Source organism: Nicotiana sylvestris, chromosome 3 (genome assembly GCF_000393655.2).
Source record: "Nicotiana sylvestris chromosome 3, ASM39365v2, whole genome shotgun sequence".
Taxonomy (NCBI): Eukaryota; Viridiplantae; Streptophyta; class Magnoliopsida; order Solanales; family Solanaceae; genus Nicotiana; species Nicotiana sylvestris.
In genome coordinates, this window is record NC_091059.1 from 92,549,206 (window position 1) to 92,573,968 (window position 24,763).

General features: G+C 38.8%; 1 pseudogene; it reads right to left on the minus strand.

Annotated features, from left to right (window-relative positions):
- Window positions 1-1,538: 1,538 nt before the first annotated feature.
- On the minus strand, window positions 1,539-5,183 carry LOC104236035 (receptor-like protein 9DC3; annotated as a pseudogene).
- Window positions 5,184-24,763: the final 19,580 nt, after the last annotated feature.

The following is a 24,763-nucleotide window of genomic DNA, read 5'->3' on the forward strand; positions in this document are numbered from 1 at the left end:
CTAGGAGAGCTAGACACTGTCCAGTTTTGATTACTAGGCTCTGTAATTAGATTATATAGATGATGGATTTGTCTTTCTGAGATCTAGAATTCTAAGCACCCTTCCTAGAAGGTGGTTTGGGAACAAGATGCTCTTAGTTTGTAAAGCTTTTGGTTGTTACGGTAATATTCACAGTTTATTACCAAAAGAAATAATGACCGTTGTAGTTGGCTGGTTAGATTCATGATATTTCAAATTTCAGTCTAAGATTGCTTGATGAGTTGGATACAGAACTGCGGGCACTTAAAAGTAAAAGCACCAAATCAGTTGTTCTGCAGCCTTCCCCTGCTCCCAAATGAAAAAGACCTTACTGTTTGATTTAGATTATCTCTCTTTATCGGCAATGTGAATGCATAAAATTTTACACTATAATAAGCCCTCTAAAAGGGATTCCAGTTCCAGTTCCAGTTAGAAAGAATTAAAACACACATTCACAACAATGGTATAGCAAATTCGGACTTACCATGCATGGTCCCAGTCAACTTCTTTAGCCAAACAGTGATATTTTTATTATAAATTTGTCTCTTCAAACCCATCTCCATTCATGATAAACATGGTTTCCCTTCATTTGGCAATTTCGTCGAACAGGTCTTAAAGGAAAATTAAACAAAAGCAAACTGATCCAAATACGGGAAGATGCAGAACCACAACATTTTTTAATTCAGAAATCTCAGTAATTTCAAGGTCCATGCAAATCGGCAACATATTAGAACATACATGTCCTGAATAGCTAGCCAAACAGGGAAAAAATATATCAATAAATCTGCAAGAAAAAGAGACAACCGAAGGTCTGTGTTCGTACATTCATTCTCATTTATAGATAGTAGTAAGGTAAAGTAATATATATAGAGAGAGAGTGGGGGGGTTATCGGTATCCGACTTATTACAAAAGTGGCTGCATTTTGCGGAGCATCTAAAAAAAGTGACAATTTGAATTTTTTCTCGAATATAACAGGGAAATAATAAGCAATAGAGTACATAACATTAGTTCGTTGGTTCCTGAGTCTGGTTTGGAGAGTTTCACTTTACATAGACAAAAAGAAAATTACAAGATCCATTTTACCAATTTCATAAAAGAAGAGCTCATCTGTTCACCACCTGCCTCCTTTTCTTTCTTCATCCTCCAAATCCTCCCTGATCGTCTTCACTAAAGGAAGTTAGCACATAAGGAAATTCCAAATTCTGATTCTCTTCATTCACAGGTTGTCCTGATAAGTGCGTTCACACTTTGAATGAGATTTTGCTTCAATTGTCGAAATATCCTCCTTTTGAGGTCCATGTCCGAGACCATATTGCTAGAACACCGCCTGTTTGGTAAAATGCCTGAACGAGATGTTATATCAGGAGCCCTTAGTTCTTTGACAGAAACCAACGGGAGGACGTAACCTGTTAAGTTTGGGATGCAGTTTAGGTTTGACACATAGTTTAGAGATGCTTTCAGCTATTTACTCGAGAATGAATGTGAGAAGAAATACAGAAACTTGGCATTACAACACAAATAGAGGAACACGAAAAGTTTCAAATTTCTGCAGCATTGTCCAACAGAAAATATACTCCTACTATATTCTTTTCCTCTCTTTTCATTATTAGCTTTGCCTTTGGTTCAGCGTGGAAACCAAAGAAAATACAAACAACAGAAGCATTAGTAAATATTATCAATGGTGCAATGCAAAAAATGCATGAAATTTACATAAAAAAGTAGAAGGCACTTGTTGTTACTTCATCCTCTTCTTTTTTGACGTCTTTTCTTTGCCTTAAACTCCATAACCATCCTGTATCCGTCTTCGTTGACAATTCTCACAAACCATTTTGGTCTCCCTGTTAAGAAAATGACATATCCCATAAACAATCCAAACACCATTCCACAACCATATCCTATTACCACTGCTCTCCATTCCATCGAACCTGGATCATCTTCTTCTTCTTCATCGGTCTCAAATGGAGGAGGTTGCTGGGGCATATCAGTACCTCCGCAGTTTCTTGACAAAGGAAATCCACATAATCCAGCATTTCCTGAATACGAGTCATTTTCAAATGTATCAAGCTGCGGACCTCTAGGTATGCGCCCGATCAGATGGTTCTGAGAGAGATTCATGACAGCAAGGAAGTTCAGAGTTGCAAGTTGTTGTGGAATCTTCCCTGAGAGTTGGTTTGACGACAGGTCTAACGATTCAAGAACAGATAAATTTCCAAAGGACTGAGGTATTGAACCAATAAGTCTGTTATGTGACAAATTCAAACCTCGAAGTGAGCTAAGATTGCCAATGTATTTTGGTATATCACCTTCAAATTTGTTACTTGAGAAATCAATGGTTGCAAATATAGAAAGAATCCTCACAAGTTCAATCTGATTCCCTTTTATAGCGACTGTCACGGAATCATGGTAAAAAGTTTCTCCAATATAAAATGTGGGAGTTCCTCTTCGATCTGATATCATCATGGCTTTCAAATTCCTGAATAACCTTTCTGGAAAATTCCCAGTGAAGACATTATAAGAGAGATCAAGGATTTTCAACTTAGAGAATAAGACTTTGTTTCTTGAAGTGGTAATCGGGCCGTGTAACCTATTGGATCTCAAACTGAGAACCTGTAGCCTAGGAAGTGTTCCCAACCATTTTGGAAATGTATCATTCAACAAGTTTTCTCCAAGATCAAGTACCTCCAGCGCTCTGCAATTGGCCAGGGTTTGTGGCAATGTTCCTTCTAGTTTATTATTCCGCAAATTGAGACTTCTCAGAGTACTTTCCCTACCAAACTTTGTTGGAACTGTCCCATGAAATTGATTATCGTGCAGGTCCAACACTGAGAGACTTCTGCTCATGTTTACCAAACATTTTGGAATTACTCCACTCAAGTTGTTACTGGACAAATCAAGAATCACAAGGGTACTCATCCTGCATAACGGTGAAGGTAACCTCCCGGTGAAGTTATTTTTTGAGACTATGAAGAGGAACATGCGGGGAGGTGGAGCGGGTAATTCTCCTTGAATCAAGTTCGATCCAAGATCAAGATAAACAAGATTTTCAAAGTCATGAAGTGGGTCAATGGCAGTTAGAAAATTGCTCGAAAGATTCAGATAAAACAATGAGCTTTGCCAATCAGACCACGCCCAATCAGGAATTTTGCCATAGATCTTGTTGTTGGAAAGATCTAATTGACCAATTCTCGTTGCAGCTTGTAAAAAATTTAATTCCCTTATATTGCAGGAAGATGCATACAATCTTCCAATAGAACTGGGCAAGGCCATATCTTTGTGGCTGGAAAACACCGACAGATTGTTAAAAGAAAGACCAAGACGTCAAAGTTGTTTGCAGTTTGAAAACATACCAATGTCTAGACCACCAGAAAAGTTGTTCGTAGAAAGATCTAGTGTTGTCAAGTTCACAAGTTTGGAGAATGATCTTGGGATAGGTCCATGCAGCTTATTGTCACCAACATCAAGAACTTCTAGCAAGTTGTATCCAAATTCCTTAAGTTGACCAGTAAGGTGATTGGCTCTCATCTGTAAGAATTTTAAGGAAGGAAGATCAAATATCCAAGATGGTATTTCCCCAGTAAGCAAGTTATCTGATAGGAATAGCAAAATGAGGTTCGGGAATCCAGTGGCGATAGAAGGAATAGGACCAGCAATTGAACAATTAGAGAGTATTAAACTCTCCAGCTTTGTTAGGTTTGAAACTGAGGATGGAAACAACCCTGTGAACAAGTTATCTGCAAGGGATAAAGATTTGAGCTTGGTGAAGTTACTGAAAATATTTGGAATATCACCACTAAAGTTGTTAGATGAAATATCAAATTCAACAAGTTGCACCAGATTTGAGATTGTTGATGGCAGTGAACCATTGAAGTTGTTCGAGAAGAGGCGCAAATTATTGAGCTCTGTTAGATTCCCTATAGATTGAGGAATGGTTCCAGAGAAGTAGCAACTTGAGAAATCCAGGAAACTTAAAGAGTTGAGATGACCAATAGCATCTGGTACATTCCCGAAAAAGCCTGATGAAGAAAGATCTAACTCCTTTAAAGAGCTGCTATTGTTCCACTTAATCTTTGGCAAATGTCCCGTGAGATCCGAGTTGCTTCCTAAGTTAAGCTTTTGTAGTCTTGGCAAATGAAAATTTTCATCAGGGATTTTCCCAGACAATTCTGTGCTGGGAAGATTCAAAACAGCCAAGGAAGAGGAAAAGTTTGATGGCAGTGCTGAAGAGATGTATGTAAAGGCGAGGTAAAGCTCCCTTAGTTGAGTTAAGTTTTGAAGGATCAATTTGAAAGTGTGAGGTCCAAATCTCAACTCCTCAAGATCTGCGGAAAGATCAAGTGAAATCAACTTAGATAGGTATGATACTTCTGAAGGGATTCTGCCTGAAAAGCCTGAATTCGAGAGATTAAGATGTGTCAAACTTTTGAACCAGCCAAATTTGCTTGAAATTTGGGAAGGGGAGAAATCATTGTATGCTAAATTAAGCTTTTGCAGATGAGAAAGCTGGAAGAGGGTGCTGTTGGGATCAATTGTCCCATGAAGTTGGCTGCAGCTAAGATCAAGACCAGTTATTTGACCTGTAATTCTATCACATGTTACTCCATCCCAGGTACAACAATCAGTGGTGCTGTCCCAAGAAAATGTCTTTGGGTAGGGAATGTGGCCATTGGAATCACAATCAGCAGAAGCAGAATCATCTATGGCCAAGTCAAACTTCAATTGTTGCAAAGCCAAGCTCTGGTCTTGGCGGCATAAATGACTTGAAAAAGGAATGTTAGACGAAAAAACAAGTGGATAATGTAACACAGAAACAAGAACAAGAAATAAGCAGCCCATCTGCAAAAATTGAATCATCTTCAGTCTTCGGATTCAACGAATAATGCAATAAGATTCAATATTACCTCTTTATAGAGTATATTGCATTAGCATCTGCAAGTGGGAGAATGTATGAATAATTCAAACTGGGACAAGAGCAAGATTTTATCCCAGCAAGATAATAATGGAATTAATGATTGCAGTTGCAAGAGTTGACAAAATACCTTTACTTTCTTATCCTTCTACTCCTACGACGACATGGATATCAATGTAGTACTTCACAATAATACCTAATTTCATTCAATAATGCAACTAAAACTAATGAAGACTTGAGCTCCACACATGAGATATTATCGCTGTACAATCATTTTCTCTATTTAGGGTTAAAATTTATGAATTCATAAAGATGATGTACTATTGCAAATGAGATACACAGTTATCAGTGTTGTCATAGAGAACATATATTATAACATAACATAAAAGTTGGTTCCGAAAAAGCTTGGCTTTTATAATGAAGTGTTGTTATATATATAGGCATGTTATAGAGAGGTTGACCGCATAAACAGCAGTAATATTCTGAATATCCTTGTTTAGGTTGGAGTAACTCTCACCCTTAAAGGAAAGGACAAGAACAGACCCTCCCAGCATTATCAATTCTCGAGAAATTATTTATCTCACATGAAAAAAACATAAATTAGGATTTGTTATTCCATTTGTATATTAAGGAAAGAGAGGTAATGCCAAGGTTTTCCAAATTAAAAGACAAATAAGGAACAAGACCCCTAGACATGATCAATTGCGATGCCTTTTCATTTTGACGGCACGATATGAAATATCAATATTTAATTCTTCCAACATATAGCATAAATAACGGTAATGATTCACCATGCGTTACATGAGTTTATTTTTCGATTCACCCCTAGACATGATCAATTCCCTCTTGAGCATGGAACTATTCAAATCAATTAAAATAGTGTTTTCTTAGTAAGTTTCTGATTTTCTTCTTTTTGATAATTTCTGATAAGTAAATATATAGGAGTTCATTACTCTATAAATTATCTAGGGTACAAACTCAGGGCCGGACCCACATTGTAGTAAGCGGGTCAACTGAATCCGCTTTGTCAAAATTTTTATTATTTGTCTGTATTAATTTTATGTGAAATCATTATATAGTGCGAAATGAACCCACTTGAAACAAAATTGAAAGACGGCTCCGTGGTAAAGCGGGGTCATAAACTTAAGGACGCCGTGAGTTCAAGTTCTGCTGTACATTAGAACAATTAGTATGGAACAAATACTTCTATATTGACAATAGTGTGCGTGTTATAAAACAATAAAAGAAGAAGAAGAGTATAGCAGAGAAAAGTAGAGAGACATAATTTTTATTGATTTGGAATGGATTACAATGGAATAAGATTTTTCTATTTATAAGGAAAGGGTGACTTAGCCACCAAGTAAAATCCCTAAAATCTCTCTAAAATATAGGCATTCACCTTAAATAAAACTCTATTTATAACAGTGCGTAATTTTTACTTTTTCGTTTTATACTTTTATACCATGTATAGTTCTGACTTTTTTTCTCTCTTTGGCTTACGTGGAGGTCAGTTTTGTATTTTGACTTATTTATTGTTTTAGTAAAAAAAATATTTAACTTTTATTTTGTTAATGGTGGCTTAGATGGCCAGATTGATTTTATTAGCAGTTAATTCAGAGTAAAATAATTATTATTTTTTGGTAATTATAATTTTCATTAATCACCAAAGCAATCATTACAAAATAGTGTAGTCATTCTCGATTTGCTACAATCTTTACATAATTCTATCTCTATAACTATACTATATGCAGTACATAAAGACGCTTATAACTATCTTTTGCCTTCTGATCTTTGTAATTGTTGCTCTTGCCTTTTAGAAATGAAGTTGCTGCATCTTTGTTCTTACTATCCCTTGTGCTCTAATGTTGCATATGTTTGCCACTTCTCCAGCAATTTGCTCTTCAATCCTTGATTGATCTTCAAATATTCTATTGCTCCTCTCTTTCCAAATCCCATAGTATTTTGCATACATCATCTTCACTATCTTTGCTTTGCATGTCTTACATTTGGATTGGAGAATCAGCTATGTAAACACTTGTGGCCAAGAGTTCGTTGGAGCATCCAATATTTGTAGTCATCTCAATAATCTCAACCACTCTGCTTTGGAGAAGCTATACTCACCAAACAGATGGAGATGTGTGATTCATTTGCAACCATACATAAAATGCATCGTGAACTTACTTGGAATCCCGATTTGGCTAATCTATCCACTGTTAGCATTCTTTCATGACACTGGAGCCACATTGTAAACACTGCTTTAGGTCTGGCCTCATTATGAAATATCAAAGTTCTCCATTCCACTTTGTTGTGATTTTTGAGTAGTCCTAGGTATATCTGTTTAATAAAATTCTTCCTTTGCTTTAGGAAAAACTTAATATTCTTGAAATTCTTGTCGTGCGACTTTGTTGATCCGAGTACTAAACTTTTGCTATTCTATTCTCTCACAGATGGTGAGGACATGCGCTACCGGTCAGGATGGACGACCACCAGTACTACCAGCTGTGGCCACTAAAGGCCAAGGACGCGATCGTGGTCGTGGTAGGGGCAGAGGTATGGCCCGCACAGCAGCTAGGGCAGCACCTAAAAATCTACCAGCCACCCCAGTTCAGGATCAGGTCCCAGTTGTGGACGCTCCAGCAGCACCAGCTCAGGCACCAGCTGTGATTTCAGATAGTTGACGAAGAAGTTTGGAATTTTGGTGAGCTGTAGATTTTTTGCTTCTGGTATTTCCGCACCTATGGATTGGGGACCGCAGGTGTGACGCCGCAAATGCGGAAGATAGGTCACAGAAACGAGAAATGGCTAGAAAGGCAGGAACCACAGATGCGGTTGTGGGACCGCACCTGTGAAAGCGCAGGTGCGAAATGTTCATTACAGATGCGAAAAGTTGGAGCTTAAGTGAGGACCGAAAATGCGGTTGTCTTGACCGCAGAAGCGGGAGCTAGGCCGTAGATGCAAAATCCCTGGGCCAGAAGGTATAAATTATTTCCTTCTCGATTTTTGAGCTATTTCACCATTTCTAAGTCCGCTTTGGGAGCGTTCTGGACGATTTTGAAGAAGGATTTCAAGGTAACTTCGTTGAGGTAAAGATTTTGGACCTAAAACTCGTTCCTATGGTAGTATTTCACAGATTAGAGCTATAATTAATGAAATTTAAGGGTTACAATTGGGGAAACTAGGGCTTGTTATTGGAGACCTAGACTTGAGGATTTGAAGGACCATTTATGGTCGGTTTTTGGTAATTTTGATATGTATGAACTCGTGGGGAGATAAGGAACTCATTGAGGTAAATTTTATCGAATTTCGGGACGTGGGCCCGGTAGTCGGGTTTTGGCAATTTCGGGATTTGTGTGGTAAATTGATTATTTTCGCTTGGGCTTCGTTCCCTTAGCATATTTTGACGTTATGGTTCTGATTTTGGATAGTTTCAACGCGAGTGGAGGCTGATTCAAGGGGCAAAGGCGTCACGGGCTAGAGAATTGACCGGATTGAGGTGAGTAATGATTGTAAATGATGTCCTGATGGTATGAAACCCCGGATTGCACATCGTTGCTATATTAAGGCGACGCACATGCTTGATGACGAGCGTGGGGTCGTGCACTGTTGGGGATTGTGACTTAGTCCGTCCCAAATGACTATTTTACCGCGTATTTGACTGAAATCTATTTGCTATCATCACATTTTGGGCTGAATGACATATTTGGGCCTTGTGCCAACTATTTGAACCCTTAGGGGATTTTTATTGATATTTCCTCACTGTTTTGACTTTATACTTGAACTCAGTCATGCTATATTCCACTGTTTTCATAACTCAGCCATGTTTACTCTATTTTAACACTTAAATGATCTTTAAATGATATTTTGGGTTGAGAATCATGTTTTACTACTGCCCGAGTGGCTTGTGAGGATTTTGACTGAGTAAGGCCGAGGGCCTATATTGTGAGGAAACACTGACTATGATTATGAGGCCGAGAGCCTAAGATATGTACGCCACGAGGTGGCTTGTTGATATGAGGCCGAGAGCCTAGAGATGATGTCACGAGATGGCTTGATATTGCGCTTGGGCCGTAAGGGGCCCCTCCAGGAGTTTGCACACCTCCAGTGAGCGCGGGTACCCATTGTGATGTGAGATATAGCCCGAGGGGCTAGTATTGTTGACATTGTGCTCGATGGGCAATCCTTTATGTGTTTATCTGTCTTATTTGTCTATCATTTACCTGCTTAATTGTTAAAAGGCATTTCATAAAGTTTGAACTGAACTAAAATGACTTTACACATTATCATTGCTTCACTGTTTTTACTGGTTTTACTGCTTCATTATAGCCTGTAATGTGTCTTACGTATTTTCATATCTCTCAGTCATTTATTTATGATTATTACTCACTGAGTTGGAGTACTCACATTACTCCCTGTACCCCATGTGCAGATTCAGGCATTGCTGATCCTGCTAGTGCGAGTTGAGAGCTCCCGACAGACTTCGGAGTCTACGAGGTAGCTGTTTGGCGTCCACAGTCCCGTGTTCCTCCCCTTTTATCTCACTTCTATATCTTTATCAATTATTTTGTTATAGTTTAGGAGGCATTTCAGACTTGTAGCATACTGATAGATGCTCATGACTAGTGACACCCCAGTATCGAGCTGTGTTGGGCTGTATTCCGCAAATTATTCTGCATTGTCACTGCTTACTTTTGGATTTATATCATGTTTAAGACTAAATGCTTATTGTTTAATTGCTTAAAACTGAATGTGAAATGTGTCGGCTAGCCTTATCTTCACGAGAGGCGTCATCACGACCGAGTCCGGGTTTGGGGTCGTGACACATTGATTGTGTATGGACCTCCTTAAAGGATATCCTTCAAGTCACCAAGCGTATGGAATTTAGATATGTAATACCTTTCCTCATGTAAAAATAAATCTGGAGCAGTCACTCGTCTCCAATTTTGAGCTATGTACCTCTGCATGAATTTATACCAAGGTGTATCCCCAATTACATAGACAATTGCCACCTTTTAGTTTGAGTATGAGTTTCATTCTTATCTAGCTTCACCATAATATTACCATCAACTATTTCTGGTGGGATATAAGAGAGTGCCATACTGTTTTCAGAAGATCTATTACCAGCGAACAAGTTGACCCATGTGCTTCCCCGTGGAGATGACTCTGCTTGTACAGCAATCTCCTCCGATGTTACTGTTCCATTGATTTTTGGCTCTGCTTCTGTAATTTCCCCTTTGGCCTTAGTATTTCCCACTTCATTGCTCACTGGTGTGCCTTCACAAGACAACGATGCCACATTCATCTGTATTGCATTTATTTTAGCCATTTCACTGGTCATGTTGTTTTGCTTGGAGAACCTAATTTTTGCGAACTAGGTTGAAATTGACTTCCAATTGGAGTGGTTACTTGTTGTGTATTTTCCTTTAGCTAATGTATCTGAAATTACCTTTGGACTTATTGTTTCTCCGACCATCACGAGTGGGTCTCATTTTAGCCAACCTTGCTTTCTTGCCATGGTTGTTTCTCAAACAGCGTATGTTAGCATAACGTCCGCTGAGAGCCTATATTCATTGTAAAATAAAATTTTAAATTGAAGACTTTGAAGGAAATAATTTGTCTTATAACTCGTTAAAAATTGTTGGAGTTATATATAAACTTTAATAGAACATCAATGAAAAATGATTATTTTTGTCTATCCAATTTTCTTTAGACAAAAAAAAACTCAAAACAACATGTTATAGAAGAAAAGAGCAACATACAACATTCACTTTTTTGTACGCGGCAATATTTAGTGTTCAAAAATTTTTGGAATAATATTACAGTGTCTAACTGACCCTGCTTGTATAAAATTATGGGTCCGCACTGTACAAACTATAATACCTAAATGAGAAATTTTTACTAATGTTTCGAAAATCAAAATTTAGTTCATCATATTTAGTAAAACAAGAACGACGGTCCAGTTTTATAGGTGTATCTAGGGGTGTACAAACCGAACCGAAAAACCGCACCAAATCAAAAAGTCAAACCAAACCGATTAAAAAACTTAACTAGGTTTGGTTTGATTTGGTTTGGTTTTGAGTAAAAAAATCCGAACCAAACCGACATATAAATATATAATTTTTATATAGTGAAGAATAATTATAACCTTGGAGAATAATTATGCTCAAAGATAAAGCAAAAATGTTGATAACAATAACCTTGAAGAACTCATTTGATATGAGGAGAGTGCTCTGCCGATCAAATTTTCTTAGTAATTATAAAATTATAATTAAATTCTCTTCGATCTTATTTTTAATAGAAAAATTATTTTGAAAATATAAATTTAGATTTTGTGATTTAACACAATTATACAATAGAAAAATAAATTTCAAAACTTTTTAAAAATTAATAGATTAGAATCTTGAAAATAAAATGAAAAAATATTTAAATTTTATCCAATTTACTTAATTAAGTGGGGATAGAACAGAGGAAAAGGGAGAGGTTCTTAGCAAGTGATCAACTTGTAATCTCACATTTATTAAATACGGCTGATGGTCACATCCTAGATAAAACAAAGATATATATATATATATATATATATATATATATATATATATATATATTTAAATAATTTAATTTGTCAGAAATTATATAATCCTTAATTGATTGGGTAGCGAAATTTTCTTTTAAAATAAACCATTTATGAGTTAATGACTAATTAAGTAATTCTTGGACTTTGTTTTTGTCACGACCCCAAACCGGACCCAGTCGTGATGGCGCCTCTCGTGAAGACAAGGTCAGCCGACACAATTCCCAAATTTATTTTTAACAATTTTTGATGAGTCAATTTAAGTCATTGATAAGAAATAAATCCCAAAATTAAGCGAAATAAAACAAGTGCGGAAATAGATACAGCCCGACATCGGGGTGTCACAAGTCACGAGCATCTACTAAGGTCTAAATACAACGGTAAGTCTGAAAAATATACTAAATACAGTCTAATGAAATCAAGAGGGAGAAAAGCAATGCTGCGAACGCCGGGCAGCTACCTTGCTAAACTCCGATGACTCTGCCTCTGAGCAACCAACACCCGCTACCGGGTTCAGAAATACCTGAATCTGCACACAAGGTGAAGGGAGTAATGTGAGTATTCTGACTCAGTGAGTAATAATAATAAATGAAGACTGAGCGATAAGAAATCACGTAAAGCACATCAACATGCTATATAGAAGCAGTATAAAACCAGTAAAAGCAATGAAGCAGTGAAATCTCTTAAAACATCTTAGCTCAGTTTAAACTTCTTTAAAACACCTTTTTGACAATCAAACAATTAAATGGAAAGTAGCTAGAACAGATAAGCACAGAAAATCTGCCCCTCGGGCACAATACCAACAGAAACAGCCCATCGGGCAACAACATGGAACAACACCAGCCCATCGGGCTATATCTCACATCACAATGGGTACCCGCGCTCACTGGGTGTGCAGACTCCTGGAGGGGCCCCTTACGACCCAAGCGCAATATCAAGCCATCTCGTGGCATAATCACATAGGCTCTCGACCTCATATCAACAAGCCACCTCGTGGCGTACAAATCTCATGCTCTCGGCCTCATAATCACAATCAGTGTATCCTCACAACACAGTCCCCCGACCTTACTCATTCAGAATCTCATAAGACACTCGGGCAATAGTAAAACATGATGTTCAGCCCAAATTATAGTTTAATGTATTAAAACAGAGTTGTCATGGCTGAGTTATGAAAACAGTAGAATATAGCATGACTGAGAACAAGTATAAAGTCAAAACAGTAAGAAAATATCAGTAAAAATCCCCTAAGGGTCCAAATAGTTGGTACGAGGCCCAAATATGGCATTCAACCCAAAACATGATGACAGCAAATAGTTTTCAATCAAATACGCGGTAAAACAGTCATGCGGGATGGACTAAGTCACAATCCCCAACGGTGCACAATCCCACGCTCGTCATCTAGCGTGTGCGTCACTTCTATATAGCACAACGATGTGCAATCCGGGGTTTTATATCCTCAGGACAACATTTACAATTATTACTCACCTCAAACCGGTCCAAACTCTAGCCCGCGATGCCTTTGCCTTTCGAATCAGCCTCCAAGCGCTCCAAATCTAACCAAAATCAGTATATTATCATCAATATACGCTAAAGGAACAAAGCCCAGGCTAAAATAATCAAATTAACTCAAAAATCCCGAAATTGCTCAAACCTGGCCCCCGGACCCACGTCTCAGAATCCGACCAAAGTCTCAAAATCCGACCAAAGTCTCAAAATCCGACAACCCATTCAATTACCAGACTATCCATACTAGTTTCACTCAATTCCGGCTTCGAATCGGCTTTCAAATCCCAAAATTTCATTTTATGAAGTTCCACAATTTTTCCCAAATTTACATACCAAATCTCTACTCAAATGATGAATCCAATGTTATAATCATGTATTTTAGCCAAAATTGAGTTAGAATCAATTACCCCAATGGTTTTTCTTGAAAATCCCTCGAAAATTCGCCAAAGCCCGAGCTCTCCAGGGCAAAATATGAAATAAAACCCCAAATCTCATATTTATAGAGTACTTTCTCGATCCCCATCACCGCTGACCGTGGTAAAACCATTGCTGACCGCGGTAAAACCATTGCTGACCGCAGTAAAACCATTGCTACAGCGGAAAATGTTGACTGCAATGACATGCTTTAGTATTTTGGCCATAACTTTCTCTACAGATGTCCAAATTATGATTTCTTTACCTTTCTGGAAACTAGACACGAAGGGCTACAACTTTTATTTTTTGAATCATCTCAAAATTCTTTATAGATCAAAAGATATAGGCCTCTGAAGTTGGACCAACGACCTACGGATTCTTCATGACCGCGGACCATTTTCCGCGACTGCACTAAAACCACCACACCCAGCGGTACAACTTCCACACCAGCTGAAAATTCAAGACCCAGAACCAATGCTTGAGTCCCGGTAATGCCCGAACTCGCTCAAAACTCACCCGCAACACACCCGAGGCCCTCGAGACCTCAACCCAAACATACCAACACCTCCCATAACATCATTAAAACTTAGTCGAGCCTTCGAATCACTCAAAACAATGCCAAAATACCAAATCAACTTCGGATTCAAGCTTAAGAACTTAGGAACTTTCAAGTTCCACAAACGATGTCGAAACCCACCAATTCAACTCCGAATGACCTGAAATTTTTCACACGCGTCACAAATTACACAACGGACCTACTCCAACTTCCAAAAGTCCATTCCGATCCCAATATCAAAATCTCACCTATCAACCGGACAATTCCAAAATCCCAATTTCGGCAATTCAAGCCTAAACCTTCCACGAACCTCCAAAATACATTCTGATCACGCTCCTAAATCCCAAATCACCTAACTAAGCTAACCAAATCATAAAAATTCCAATCCGAGATTATATACTAACAAGTCAAAACTTGGTCAAACCTTTCAAATTTTAAGCTTCAAACTGAGAACTGTTCTTCCAAATTCATTCTGATTACCCTGAAAACCAAAACCGACGATTTACATGAGTCATAATACGTCATACGAGGCTAGTCATGCTAGAGAACTGGCGAGCGAAGTGCAAATGCTAAAAATGACCGATCGGGTCATTACATCCTCCCCCACTTAAACATACGTTCATCTTCGAACGTGCCCAGAGTTGTTTCGAAAACATCAAAGCGCTGAGGACCTTGCCATGCACATACTCGGGGCTGATCCCACGTCACACTATCTCATATAGGTCCAACAACACAATGTAACAGAAATTTCGCAATCCAACCTAGTCCATAAACCTTAGAACCACATTTCCATTTCTGAAATCATCCACAAGATCAGAATCTCACATCTATACTCTGAATAAGCCCAAACAAGCTATAACAACCCATAACTGTAACTTCAGGTGCAATTACATGATATACCACATAACTCAAATCGCAATTAGGCCGATCAAATGGACCGGGCGGCCTGTGCTCCATTAGCACTCCAACACCGCAGAATGTAACCTCACCTTAATGCAACCAAGCAACTTCCTGTTCTATTCACCGCACATCCTTTACCAATAACAACTCAAGCCATTCCGTGATTCGAATACACCTATAAATCATAACATAACATGCATTGAAATTTCCTTTACTCGAGCCATCCTCGGTCTCAACCTCCGAAAGCCATAAGTGATTCACCAGTACGCCTCCAACTGGAACTAACATAGCACATAACCATGCAATCAATTAATCAATAGCAGACTCCCCCACTTGGCGCAAAGTCATAGACCAAAACACACAATAACTCATAATGCATATGCTCTATTACTGCCATAATACCATAGTGTGATTAAACTCAATCCTTCATAAAGCAAGTGCAACACAGAACATCTAGTACTTCAAATCTTCTGCAAATCTCGCGTTCACCATCGCAACAGTCAAGACCACTCTCTTAAGCGACCCAAATTTAGATTGCAATACATATATTTCACTGGTAATAGAGACCTTCCAATAAACAACATAAAGGATCACGCAAACTTGAGAACACTCCGCAAGAGATAACCCACCTGCTTCGCCTCAAACTAACATCTTTTTATACCCTTCCACCATCATAAACATTACACAATCACTTATTCTTCCTGAATCTGAACTCATATCACAACGTGAAATCTACTTCACTTCCCAACTAGGCAACATGAAAAGGTCCTTCAATACGCCCACTATTCGGGCTATACATCAAATCACAATGGAAATCAAGCAACGGATAGTTCTTACTACCCCCAAGCAGACCCTTCTTGTCTCATTCAAATCATATGTACACATCTCGTAGTCACATCATACTCATCACATAGCCATCCAGCCATCGCCTCCACTAATAGGGACATTGTCGGACATACAAATCCAAAAGCACGTGCTCACACAATCAACGCCTCAATACTCAAGCCATAGGCAAAACTCGGCCTCAAGTCCTCCAGATTGGCCCAACATCAACACATAGAGATAACACCTTGCCCCTCGATCAGGGAATCACAAGCCATCAATGCATATCTAATACTGAGCGCTCATGCGCGCATACAAACGCGTGGAAGGAATTCAAAAAGTTACATTTCAAGATGAATCAAGGACACATGATAAGAGTTCAAGAATGTGAAGTTTTTCCTAAAGGCTCTGCAGCCTCCCAAGGATAAGTACAGACGTCTCCATACCAATCCACGAGACTCTACTAAACCTTCTCGTGACTCGTGAGACCTATGTAACCTAGGCTCTGATACCAACTTGTCACGACCCCAAACCGGACCCAGTCGTGATGGCACCTCTCGTGAAGACAAGGCCAGCCGACACAATTTCCAAATTAATTTTTAATAATTTTTTATGAGTCAATTTAAGTCATTGATAAGAAATAAATCCCAAAATTAAGCAAAATAAAACAAGTGCAGAAATAGATACAGCCCGACATCGGGGTGTCACAAGTCACGAGCATCTACTAAGGTCTAAATACAACGGAAAGTCTGAAAAATGTACTAAATATAGTTATTGAAATCAAGAGGGAGAAAAGCAGTGCTGCGAACGTCGGGCAGCTACCTTGCTAAACTCCGATGACTCTACCTCTAAGCAACCAACACCCGCTACTGGGTTCAGAAATACCTGAATCTGCACACAAGGTGCAAGAAGTAATGTGAGTACTCTGACTCAGAGAGTAATAATAATAAATGAAGATTGAGCGATAAGAAATCACGTAAAGCACATCAACATGCTATAGAAGTAGTATAAAACCAGTAAAAGCAATGAAGCAGTGAAATCTCTTAAAACATCTTAGCTCAGTTTAAACTTCTTTAAAACACTTTTTTGACAATCAAACAATTAATGGAAAGCAGCTAGAATAGATAAGCACAGAAAATCCTCCCCTCGGGCACAATACCAACAGAAACAGCCCCTCAGGCAACAACATGGAACAACACCAGCCCATCGGGCTATATCTCACATCACAATGGATACCCGTGCTCACTGGGGGTGTGCAGACTCCTGGAGGGGCCCCTTACGGACCAAGCGCAATATTAAGCCATCTCGTGGCATAATCACATAGGCTCTCGGCCTCATATCAACAAGCCAACTCGTGGCGTACAAATCTCAGTCCCTCGGCCTCATAATCAATATCAGTGTATCTTTACAACACAGGCCTTCGACCTTACTTATTCAGAATCTCATAAACCACTCGGGCAACAGTAAAACATGATGTTCAACCCAAATTATCATTTAAAATATCATTTAATGTATTAAAATAGAGTTGACATGGCTGGGTTATGAAAACAGTAGAATATAGCCTGACCAAGTACAAGTATAAAGTCAAAACAGTAAGGAAATATCATTAAAAATCCCCTAAGGGTCCAAATAGTTGGCACGAGGCCCAAATATGGCATGCAACCCAAAACATGATGATAGCAAATAGTTTTCAATCAAATACGCGGTAAAACAGTCATACGGGATGGACTAAGTCACAATCCCCAATGGTGCACGACCCCACGCTCATCATCTAGCGCATGCGTCACCACAATATACCACAACGATGCGCAATCCGGGATTTCATACCCTCAGTACAATATTTACAATTATTACTCACCTCAAACCGGTCCAAACTCTAGCCCGCAATGCCTTTGCCTCTCGAATCAGCCTCCAAATGCTCCAAATCTAACCAAAATTAGTATATTATCATCAATATACGCTAAAGGAACAAAGCCCAGGCAAAAATAATCAAATTAACTCAAAAATCCCGAAATTGCTCAATCTTGGCCCTCGGGCCCACGTCTCGAAATCCGACCAATGTCACAAAATCCGACAACACATTCAATTACGAGACTATCCATACTAGTTTCACTCAATTCCAATTTCGAATCGGCTTTCAAATCCCAAAATTTCATTTTATGAAGTTCCACAAGTTTTCCCAAATTTACATCCCAAATCTCTACTCAAATAATAAATCCAACGTTATAATCCTGTATTTTAGCCAAAATTGAGTTAGAATCACTAACCCCGATGGTTTTTCTTGAAAATCCCTTGAAAATTCGTCAAAGTTCGACCTCTCTAAGTCAAAATACGAAATAAAATCCCAAATCTCGTATTTATAGAGTACCTTCCGGATCCCCACCGCTGACCGTGGTAAAACCATTCCTACAGCGGAAAATGTTGACTGCAATGACATGCTTTAGTATTTTGGCCATAACTTTCTCTACAGATATCCAAATGATAATTTCTCTAGAAACTAGACACGAAGGGCTACAACTTTCTTTTTTGAATCATCTCAAAAATCTTTGTAGATCAAAAGATATAGGCCTCTGAAGTTGGACCAACGACCTGCGGATTCTTCATGACCGCGGACCGCGGACCATTTTCCGCAACCGCACTAAAACCACCGCGCCCAGCGGTAAAACCATCGTGCCCAATGGTAAAACTTCCACCCCAGCTGTAAATTTAAGCACCAGAACCAATGCCTGAGTCCCGGTAATGCCCGGACTCGCTCAAAACTCACCCGCAACACACACGGGACCTCAAGCCAAACATATTAACACATCCCATAACATCATTAAAACTTAGTCGAGCCTTCGAATCACTCAAAACAACGCCAAAATACCAAATCAACTTCGGATTCATGCTTAAGAACTTAGGAACTTTCAAGTTCCACAAACGATGTCGAAACCCACCAATTCAACTCCGAATGACCTGAAATTTTGCACACACGTCACAAATTACACAACGAACCTACTCCAACTTCCGGAAGTCCATTCTGACCACTATATCAAAATCTCACCTATCAACCGGAAAACGCCAAAATCCCAATTTCGGCAATTCAAGCCTAAACCTTCCACGGACCTCCAAAATACATTCCGATCACGCTCCTAAGTCCCAAATCACCTAACGGAGCTAACCAAATCATAAAAATTTCAATACGAGATCATATACTAACAAGTCAAAACTCAATCAAACCTTTCAAATTTTAAGCTTCAAACTGAGAACTGTTCTTCCAAATTCATTCCGATTACCCTGAAAATCAAAACTGACGATTTACATGAGTCATAATACATCATACGGGGCTAGTCATGCTTGAGAACTGACGAGCGAAGTGCAAATACTAAAAACGACCGATCGGGTCGTTACATCCTCCCCTACTTAAACATACGTTCGTCCTTGTACGTGCCCGGAGTTGTTCCGAAAACATCAAATCGCTGAGGACCTTACCATGCACATACTAGGGGGTGATCCCACGTCACCCTATCTCATATAGGTCCGACAGCACAATGTAACTGAAATTTCGCAATCCAACCTAGTGCATAAACCTTAGAACCACATTTCCACTTCTGAAATCATCCACAAGATTAGAATCTCACATCTATACTCTGAATAAGCCCGAACAAGCTGTAACAACCCATACCTGTAACCTCATGTGCAATTACATGATATACCACATAACTCAAACTGCAATTAGACTGATCAAACAGACCGGACGGTCTGTGCTCAATTAGCACTCTAACACCGCAGAATGTAACCTCACCTTAATGCAACCAACCAACTTCCTGTTCTATGCACCGCACATACTTTACCAATAACAACTCAAGCCATTCCGTGATTCTCATACACCCATAAAGCATAACATAACCTGCATTGAAATTTCCTTTATTCAAGCAATCCTCGGTCTCAACCTCCGAAAGCCATAAGTGATTCACCAGTACGCCTCCAACTGGAACCAACATAGCACATAATTGTTCAATTAATTAATCAATAGCAGACTCCCCCACTTGGCGCAAAGCCATAGACCAAAACACACAATAACTCATAATGCATACGCTCTATTACTTCCATAATACCATAGTGAGATTAAACTCAATCCTTCATAAAGCTCGTGTAACACAGACCATCTAGTACTTCAAATCTTCTGCAAATCTCGTATTCACCCTCGTAACAGTCAAGCACGCTCTCTTAAACGACCCAAATTCAAATTGTAACACATATATTTCACTGGTAACAAAGAACTTCCAATAAACGACATAAAGGATCACGCAAACTTCAGAACACTCCGCAGGAGATAACCCACCTGCTTCGCCTCAAACTAACATCTCTTTATACCCCTCCACCGTCACAAACATTACGCAGTCACTTAATCTTCCTAATTCTGAACTCATATCACAACGTGAAATCTACTTCACTTACCAACTAGGCAACATGAAAAGGTCCTTCAACACGCCCACAACTTGGGTTATACATCAAATCACGATGGGAATCAAGCACCGGATAGTTCTTACTACCCCCAAGCACACCCTTCTTATCTCGTTCAAATCTATGCACACATCTCGCAGTCACATCATACTCATCACATAGCCATCCAGTCATCGGCCCCACTAAAAAGGACACTGTCGGACATACAAATCCAAAAGCACGTGCTTACACAATCAACGCCTCAGTGCTTAAGCCATAGGCAAAACCCAGCCTCAAGTCCTCCAGACTGGCCCAACATCAACACACAGAGATCATACATTGCCCCTCGATCAGGGAATCACAAGCCATCGATGCATATCTAATATTGAGCACTCATACGCGCATACGAACGCGTGGAAGGAATTCAAAGAGTTACATTTCAAGCTGAATCAAGGATGCACGATAAGAGTTCAAGAATGTGAAGTTTTTCCTAAAGGTTCTGCAGCCTCCCGAGGATAAGTACAAACGTCTCCGTATCGATCCGCCAGACTCTACTAAACCTGCTCATGACTTGTGAGACCTATGTAACCTAGGCTCTGATACCAACTTGTCACGACCGCAAACCGGACCCAATCGTGATGGCGCCTCTCGTGAAGACAAGGCCAAGCGACACAATTCCCAAATTCATTTTTAACAATTTTGTATGAGTCAATTTAAGTCATTGATAAGAAATAAATCCCAAAATTAAGCGAAATAAAACAAATGCGGAAATAGATATAACCCGACATCTAGGTGTCACAAGTCACGAGCATCTACTAAGATCTAAATACAATGGAAAGTTTGAAAAATATACTAAATACAGTATAATGAAATCAAGAAGGAGAAAAACAGTGTTGTGAACAACGGAGCTACCTTGCTAAACTCCGATGACTCTGCCTCTGAGCAACCAACACTCGCTACCGGATTCAGAAATACCTGAATTTGCACACAAGGTGCAGGGAGTAATATGAGTACTCCGACTCAGTGAGTAATAATAATAAATGAAGACTGAGCGATAAAAAATCACGTAAAGCACATCAACATGTTATATAGAAGCAGTATAAAACCAGTAAAAGCAATGAAGCAGTGAAATCTCTTAAAATATCTTATTTAAACTTCTTTAAAACACCTTTTTGACAATCAAGCAATTAAATGGAAATCAGTTAGAACAGATAAGCACAAAAAATCCGCCCCTTGGGCACAATACCAACAGAAACAGCCCCTCGGATAATAACATGGAACAACACCAGCCCCTCGGGCTATATCTCACATCGCAATGGGTACCCGCGCTCACTGGTGGTGTGCAGACTCCTGGAGGGCCCCCTTACGGTCCAAGCGCAATATCAAGCCATCTCGTGGCATAATCACATAGGCTCTCGGCCTCATATCAACAAGCCACCTCGTGGCGTACAAATCTCAGGCCTTCGGCCTCATAATCACAATCAGTGTATCCTCACAACACAGTCCCCCGACCTTACTCATTCAGAATCTCATAAGCCACTCAGGCAACAGTAAAACATGATGCTCAGCCCAAATTATCATTTAATGTATTAAAACAGAGTTGCCATGGCTGAGTTATGAAAACAATAGAATATAGCATGACTGAGTACAAGTATAAAGTCAAAACAATGAGGAAATATGAGTAAAAATCCCCTAAGGGTCCAAATAGTTGGCACGAGGCCCAAATATGGCATTCAACCCAAAACATGATGATAGCAAATAGTTTTCAATCAAATACTCGATAAAACAGTCATACGGGATAGACTAAGTCACAATCCCCAATGGTGCACGACCCCACGCTCGTCATCTAGCGTGTGTGTCACCTCAATATAGCACAACGATGTGCAATCCGGGGTTTCATACCCTCAGCACAACAATTACAATTATTACTCACCTCAAACCGGTCCAAACTCTAGCCCACGATGTCTTTACCTCTTGAATCGACCTCCAAATGCTCCAAATCTAACCAAAATCAGTATATTATCATCAATATACGCTAAAGGAACAAAGCCCAGTCAAAAATAATCAAATTAACTCAAAATTCCCGAAATTGCTCAAACCCGGCCCTCAGGCCCAAGTCTCAAAATCCGACAACACATTCAATTACGAGACTATCCATACTAGTTTCACTCAATTTCGACTTCGAATCGGCTTTCAAATCCCAAAATTTTATTTTATGAAGTTCCATAATTTTTCCCAAATTTACATCCCAAATCTCTACTCAAATGATGAATCCAACGTTATAATTATGTATTTTAGCCAAAATTGAGTTAGAATCACTTACCCCGATGATTTTTCTTGAAAATCCCTTGAAAATTCGCCAATGCCCGAGCTCTCTAGGTCAAAATATGAAATAAAATCCCAAATCTCGTATTTATAGAGTACCTTCCGGATCCCCATCACCGCTGACCGCGTGACCACCGCTGACTGCGGTAAAACCATTGCTACAGCGAAAAATGTTGACTGCAATGATATGCTATAGTATTTTGGCCATAACGTTCTCTACAGATGTCCAAATTATGATTTCTTTATCTTTCTAGAAATTAGACACGAAAGGCTACAACTTTCGTTTTTGAATCATCTCAAAATTCTTTGTAGATCAAAAGATATAGGCCTCCGAAGTTGGACCAACGACCTGCGGATTCTTCATGACCGTGGACCATTTTCCGCAACCGCACTAAAACCACCGCGCCCAATGGTAAAACTTCCACCCCACTGTAAATTTAAGCACCAGAACCAATGCCTGAGTCCCGGTAATGCCCGGACTCGCTCAAAACTCACCCGCAACACACACGGGACCTCAAGCCAAACATATTAACACCTCCCATAACATCATTAAAACTTAGTCGAGCCTTCGAATCACTCAAAACAACGCCAAAATACCAAATCAACTTCGGATTCAAGCTTAAGAACTTAGGAACTTTCAAGTTCCACAAACGATGTCGAAACCCACCAATTCAACTCCGAATGACCTAAAATTTTGCACACACGTCACAAATTACCCAACGGACCTACTCCAACTTCCGGAATTCCATTTCGACTCCTATATCAAAATCTCACCTATCAACCGGAAAACGCCAAAATCCCAATTTCGGTAATTCAAGCCTAAACCTTTCACAGACCTCCAAAATACATTCCGATCACGCTCCTAAGTCCCAAATCACCTAATGGAGCTAACCAAATCATAAAAATTCCAATCCAAGATTATATACTAACAAGTCAAAACTTGGTCAAACCTTTCAAATTTTAAGCTTCAAACTGAGAACCGTTCTTCCAAATTCATTCCGATTACCCTGAAAACCAAAATCGATAATTTACATGAATCATAATACATCATACGGGGCTAGTCATGCTCAAGAACTGGCGAGCGAAGTGCAAATGCTAAAAACGACCGGTCGAGTCGTTACAATTTTAACGAATTTGGGTCTTTCTGAATTTCATCAAAACCTAGACTTTAATCAATATATTTTTTCTAGCATAAACTATGGTTATATGAAATTATGAGTAGTTAATCAATATATACTAAAATAATCTATTACAATATCTTCTTTATTTCTACCTCTAATTAGAAATTATATACTCACAGATTCATAAAATATTAAAATATCTTCTTTAATCGTAATCATTTTTCATACTTCAAATTATGTTACATAATATCAAATTACCTTTGTCCCTTTGATATCTGCTTATTCCTTAGCACACTTGCTTTCTTGTAAATATTTCTTTTAATAAATTATCTAATGATATGATCACAAAATATAAATAAAGAATAATAAATGGTTAAGAAGCGATGATCTTAAAGATGTTGTGCTTAAAAACATAACAAATTATTATTATTATTATTATTATTATTATTATTATTATTATTATTATTATTATGGACTTTATTGCCATGATCTTGGGCCCGGGCCTAGCACGGGCTTTGCAAGACTAGTATATATATATATAAAGGAGGGAATGAAAAAGGTGATTTGACACTTCTCTTTGGCCAAAGATCCTATTTATCTTTTTTTCTATTTTCTTATTTTTATATTTCCCTATTTATGCTATTGTTAAAATGATAAGTTTAACAATTATTACTCCAAACGTTTTAACTATTCATCAACTGATACTATTCCTATTTATTACTCCGGAGTCCAGACGTTTCAAGATTACTAAAGCACCCATTCATGAAGAACTCTATTCATATTCCTCGCTAATGGCCCCTAACACTCTCATTTATGACCAAAAAAAGTATTTAGTAAAGAGAGTCTTATAGCTTTGGGATTTCACCATGAATGAGAACGCAACAGTTTAAAATGTAAGTATATCCCCAAATTTTTTCCTTTTCCGTTTCCTTCTCTTTACATGTATGTTTATACTATAAATTATACCGCTCAAGTAACCTTCAGCTACCTCCTCCAATCCTCTCTCATCACTACATTGAACGAGGCCTTCGGCCATCCAGAGTATCATCAATTTAGATGCTCCAAATTTTTCATCCTCCTTAAATACTCCCATAGTTAGAAGGCAATGTCTCAAATGATCTGGTAAATAGCAGTAACTTAATTGTATTGCCAAGTTGCTCTCACTTTCAACTGCTCCATGATGAGACTTTAATTGTTTGCAACT